Genomic DNA, 6,914 nt, shown 5'->3' on the forward strand with positions numbered 1-6,914 from the left:
TCTCTCTCCCCATCTCTGGTTCTCTATTGCTCGTCTTTTTCACCCAAACAAAAACAAGTTTTCTCCACTTAGTCGTGATTAGAGAGAGAGAGCAATCGTTAAAAAGACCTAAATTCTATTAGAGCAGACCCAAACGAAAGGAAGAAGAATCGAACAAAAACTATTGAGGGAGATTGAGAAAGGTAGAAACTATTGAAGAATCAAACAGACCTAAATACTTTGGATCACTGCCTGGTGAGCGAGAGTGAGAGAGTGGAAAATGAGATTTGCGGTGAGAAAATGCGTTGTGACTAATGAGAAAGATTGAAAGAGAGACACGTTGAAAAAATATTTTTTTGTAGGGGGCGTTGTCCCACTGCAATCTAAATACAACCTGTTAACTAGTCTCATATTGCTAAGAAAACACCAATCCCAAGTTTGCTTATCTATAAAATGATACATATATATTATCTCTCTTCGAAACCAAGTGCCTTGTTGTATTGGCTCGGGCTCCATACTCGACTAGTTAGGCTAAACAAATACTCATATGCAAGTTGAGTTATTGAGCTGTTTAAGAGTATTTGAAGTTTAAATTAATAAATAAAAAAATAAAAAATAAAAACATTAAATATAAGAGCCAAGTCGCGAGTTGGCTTGGCTCGGCTCGGCTCGGCTCGGCTTACTATGAGCTCGAGCTCAATTTTTTTGGCTCATCCTTGAACTCAGCTTGAGCACAAGCTTGAGTAAAATTTAAACGAGCCGAGCCCAAGCAAGGGGAGCTCGTTCAAGCTCAGCTCGTTTACACCCCTATTGTCCAGCCCCAATTACATTTTTATAGAGTTACTAGCAATTTTTAATATGACTCACGGGTACAAAATTAAAAGGTTATGATTGAAGAATCTAATTAAATTGGTCAGATTAAGGTTAACCTATATAGTCTTTTATACTTATACCTCGATACAACCGAACCCGATACACGACATAATGATTGACAATTTTTGACATAATTTGCGAACTCGATAGAAAATTAGAGGGTTAAGGTTGATGAGTTTGACCCGTTTAATTAAATGAATCGAATTATGACTGACCTATATAATTTTATTACATATGCTTTGACACAATTCAAACTCGATACGCAACCATGAATTGTGACTCTTACTATAAAGCAGAAATGAAGAACAAGATCTGACTCGTATTACTTATGGCAATTGAAATGGTAGGATCCTGTTTCCAAGAGTCGAGGGAGAGGCCCGCAAAAGATCTGAACGCCTCCTTTATTTTTTCCGTCAAACAAATTTTTTTTAAAAAAAATCCCCATGGTCCTAAAAAGATTAAAAAAAAAAATCGAATTAAAAATAAAATAAAAACAATAAATTAAAGAAAAAACATGATCGACTTAAAGATTTGAAAAATACCTCGTATCCCCCAAAAATATGAAAAAAAAAAAAAATCTGAATTTTTATCTAAAATACAAAACTTTGACCCTCAAGATCTGAAAAAAAGGACACAAGCATTTTGAGGGGAATTTTTTATTTAATTTTTTGCTTTATTGAAACAAGAATGTTTAATATGGCTAAGCTTATGACAAAATTATTATTTAAAAAAGTAAGTGACAAGAATTTTGTCATTCAAAAATAACTTCTTCTTTTTTTTTCTTGCCTTTTTACATTAATAAAATGGTAACTTCACTTTAAACCACTGAATTACCAAACGATTTGAAAAGCTCTCTAAACTTTAATACCTCTAAATTTGGACTCCTGAACTTTCAATTGCAATCAATTTAAACCAATCCGTCAGATTTTAAACGCTAAAAGTGAGACAATAACATTTATACCCCTGATTTTTTTATTTTTTATTTTTTATTTTTATAAAATTTCAAATTAACCCTTTATTTCAAATTTAAAAATAAAAAATAAATCAAAGATATTTTGGTCTTTTTATGAGTAAATCAAAGAAGTTAATGGTTAAATTTGATGAAGGAGTTCAAATTGATCGCAATTAAAAGTTTAAGGGTCCAAATTGAGAGGTTTTGAAATTTAGAAAAAGCTTATTAAATCGTTTGGTAATTCAAGGGTCTAAAATGAAATTATCCCGTTGATTGACCACAAAATATATGTATATATTTATTTTTTCCCGTCAGGTAAGACTAGAACCAACTTGATTTTCATATCACAATACAAGAATGATTTTATTAAAGCCGACAACAGTTTCACATTCCCAAGCCCAACATCTACTTCGTAAAAAGGTTATATATTTCCTCATCTTATGTTGGTAACGTGAATTCCAAATGTTTTTTTATGATATATAGCATACACATCTCCCACGTCCAACGCTGCAATTTTAGAGCACTAGCAGAAGATTTTCTATAACCTATTTCATTCTTTATGTTTAGGAAAAATCTAAAAAAAATCACAAAAAACCATCAATATCAGAAGCCCTAAATATAATCAATATCAAAGAGCATTGAAAAATACTGTAAATGCCAAATGCATTATTAAATTATAAAAAACTGATTTTCTCTCATCTTTCTTTCACATGTCCCAACAAATCTCTCTTCTCTCTCCTCTCTCATTGGTTACAATGATAAAAAGAAATAGTATTTAATTCATATAAAGAAAAATAAAAAAATTTATTGTGAAGTTTTTTTTATAAGAAATTAAAAATAATTTTATTTCCTAAATAGAAAAAAAAAAAGAAAAGTTGAAAAGCTACTGCTAGTACTCGTAGATTAAATTCTCTGTTATCATTCAAAAACAGAGCATGACAGAGGGAGGCCACATTCTTTCTTCTTCAAGTTTAATAATAAAAGGTGGTTGTGAGTAGAAGAGGGTGAAACCCAGGTGGCGCGCTGGGATTGGGCATCAATTGATTTGTATCTTCTTCAAATCCAGGCTGTAGTAACTAGTAAGCATATAATAAGCAAATAATAATTGTATATGACTACCCACCCGTGGGAAACATATTCTCTTCGGTCCATTATGAATTGAAGAATATCCAATTCATGGTTAGGATTTCATTTCAAAAAAGAAGGGAGTGGCTGGCCACCATAGGCCACCCCTTTCTTTTTTCTTAAATTTTTATTAATTTAAAATAATATTTTATTATTATTTTTATTAAAATAATAATAAAATTTCTGAGATGAAATCTTAGTCATGAACTAAATATTCTTAGGTCCATAATCCTAATCAGCCGTGGAGGGTGAGAAATCCCCTGTGGGGACGCGGGGCTTCGGCGCTGGCTGAGAACAAATCAATCGTCACCAACAATCCCACACCCAGAGAAGACACCCCACAACTTCAAACCATCTCATAGTCCCACTTGGTTACAAGCCCACGTTACCGAGCTCGACAATACAAGAGATTAGTGAAATCATATATAAACGACAGAAATTGCTTATATTTTAGTAATGTGGGACAAAAAAATTATATCACATTGATGACAAAAGTTGTTCACTGTCTTCATATCTCACCAATCTCCCGCAACTCCATAGCACTTAATTACCACCTCTGTTTTCATCCTTTATCTGGTGGAAGCATTCTCATTGATTTGGGATTTTGATCGCATTTATCATTATGGGATAAACATGAGGATTAGTCCTCCAACAATTTTAACGCCTCTATTATTTACAAACTCACATTATTGAATTAATTTGTCAATAATGTGATTAATTTGTCAATAATGTGAGTTTGTATAAGTTGGAGGATCTGTTTCAACTTCTTATTACATTTATTTAAGACTAAGAACAAGTATTATAGTCGCTATTGTAGTATGTATCATAGAAATAAAACCCTTAATCTCCCTTTATCTACTGACAAAAGAATTTTCAAAACATTCTTAATTAATTCTTTTTTTTTTTGGTTCATCAACCATTTGATTGGGTGTATAGACTTTCGAACCACAATTCATCCATTCTATCAACACAAGAATTTTTGTTATAGGATTTTTTTTTTTTTTTTTTGATATGTCCACACAAGAGGGTGAATAAAGATTCAAATTAGTAACTTCCGCTTTATGGGGCGTAGTTCCAGCCGATTGAGCTACCCCTTGGGACAATTTTTTTTTTTTTAAGAAAAGATATCTTTCATTACTTTTCAGGAAAATGGATAAACATCTAGAACCCCAGGTTCTAAATTACATGAGCATGAAGCTCTAAAGGTACTAAATGAAAAAGACAATCCGGCAAGGCATGGAGCCAAATTTGATCTGACGAGTGCCACAGGCTCTCCTTGGCCAGACTGTGGGCCGCTTGGTTTGCTCCTCGCCTCATGTGGTGAACCATCCAGCTCCTACATGTACCGAGAAGGACCCTGGCATCATCAACAATCTGCCCATAGGATCTCCAATTTATTCCTTCCTCCTTTAAAGCTTGCACCACCTGTAGGGAATCACCCTCCAGAATAACATCTTGGTATCCTAATTCCCTACTGAATTCTACTGCAGCCAGGTTTTTCTTGGCATTTGACAACAGGTTTTTCTTGTTCAGTTTATATTCCTGTTCTGATTTAGGAATAGGTTATCTTGATTTAAGTTTATATTCCTATTTTGGTTTAGGAATAGGTAATCTTGGTTCAAGTTTATATTCCTATTTTTGCTTAGGAATATGCTATTCTGGTTAAAGTTTATATTCCTATTTTAGTTGAAGAATAGGCTATCCTGGGTCAAGTTTATATTCATATTTTTGCTTAGGAATAGGCTATTCTGATTTAAGTTCCAAATTTGGTTTTGATTGGCTGTGAGAATAAGGTAATTCTTATTCCAAATTATTACATTCTGGGGATACTCTATCCCGAATAAGAAGAACCGGGTATATCACTTCCGGATATGGAAAATGAAGAACCGGGTATATCACTTCCGGATATGGAAAAGGAAGAACCGGGTATATCACCCCCGGATATTTCAAAGAAGAACCGGGTATATCACCCCCGGATATTTCAAAGAAAAACCGGGTATATTACTCCCGGATATTTCAAAGAAAAACTGGGTATATCACCCCCAGATATTTTAAAGCAGAACTGGGTATATCACTCCCAGATATGGCAAAGGAAGAGCCGGGTATGTCACCCCCGAATATATCACTATCGGAGACAAGGAGAAAACATTGGTTAAAAACAATTAACGGGAGACAACCCGGTAAAAAACAAGAAGATTTACCCCGGAGACAAGGAGAAAACCTTGGGCAAAAACAAGGATAGGGAGACAACCCTCTAAAACAAGGACAAGGAGAAAACCTTGGGCAAAAACAAGGATAGGGAGATAACCCGGCAATAAACAAGGACAAGGAGAAAACCTTGGGCAAAAACAATCTACGGGAAACAACCCGGTAAAAAACAATGAGCTACCCCAAGACAAACGGGGAACAAAGGTTAGTCTGTTGAAAGACTTGTGAATTATTGTTTAAAGATTATTATGCTTGTGGCATTTGAGAGATGACCGGGCATGATCCCCAAGTATCTCAAGGATATGACAGGCTTAGCCCCCGGGCAAAGGAAATAACTGGGGGGTACTCTCGGCAATCATGAGACAAGGAGACAACCTTAGGCTAAAAACAAGCAACATAAGACAATCCAGTCACAAAATAAGGAATCACCCCAAGGTGAACGGGGAATAAATATTAGTCTGTTGAAAGACTTATAAATTATTACTTAAAGGTTATTGTGCAGGTGTGGATTATTTTGACGACTTGGAGAGGGACCCGGGCATGATCCATAGGTATCTCGAAACTAGGACGGGTTTAACCCCCGTGCAAAGGATAGAGTTGGGAGGTGCTCCCGGGAACTCAGGCGATGCCAAAAAGAGAGCTGAAGAGCTCCAACTAACGAGCTCAAAGCACATTCACTAGGGAGACACGAGTCTCGGACAAGGTCAAACAACAAGCCGCCAGAAGGCTTTGATTAAATTCCCATTACCCAAATACCTTGGCTAAGGGAATTGGGGGTAACTGTTGGGAATAAATTCACACTATAAGCCCACCAAATTCTGGGCCCAATGGCCAATGATAGGCCTATGAAGATATTAATTAAATAGCAAGGACTATTTAATTAATTGATAGTCTTATATTCCAATTAGGATAATATTGGAATAAAGACGTCATACTTATCTCTACAAGATGACTACTCAAGATTATCTCTACATGATATCTATTGAAGGTTTATCTCTACATGATAGCTGTTGAGTTTTATCTCAACTCTGGACTCTCAAACCAATTCAAATGAGAAGGTCCAGTCCAAGTCTACTTCAACAGCCCGAGCCTATAAATAGGCCCCTACATAAGGTACTGATAGATCTTGGATCTTGAATCCTGAAATATAATCACACATATTATTGAGCGTATTGAATTATTGTGCACTGAAGCACCATATTTCTCTTAGAAACTTTCTGACTTTGGCATCGGAGTGTCCCCGGTTCCCCGGGGACCCCCTTGACAATGCTGTCTTTTTTGTAGTGATTTGAAGGGCATGACGACGTATTGAAGATCCCGAAGAAAGCGCATCCACCGTGTTGAAAACTGTTCTAACAGTTTGGCGCCGTCTGTGGGGACGATTAATTCGTTTCTCTTAAAAAAAAATTCATCACAGTGTGAGCACGCATTCCGGCGACAACCAACCGGAAGGCAGCAGATTTGCACAGATTTGCCTCTTACATTGCAGATCCACGTTCACTGAAGCCCACAGTGTGGTGTCCAAGCACGCTGCCGGATCAAGCCCAGCACGACCCACACCTCCAGTCTGCCGGAGATCCCCTGCCAGAGATTTATTGCCGTTCGCAAGAGATCCACCACTGCTTGAGATCAGAACGCACTGCCCAACGATCTCTGCCGTAGACCCGCACCACGCCGCACCGTCGATCTCCAAACCGGACTGCCGAAGTGCCCCCAAGCCCAAGCACACAGATCTGACCACCGATCTTTAAATTGCCGGCCTCCAAACCGGATTGCC

This window comes from Corylus avellana, chromosome ca3 (genome assembly GCF_901000735.1).
Source record: "Corylus avellana chromosome ca3, CavTom2PMs-1.0".
Classification (NCBI taxonomy): Eukaryota; Viridiplantae; Streptophyta; class Magnoliopsida; order Fagales; family Betulaceae; genus Corylus; species Corylus avellana.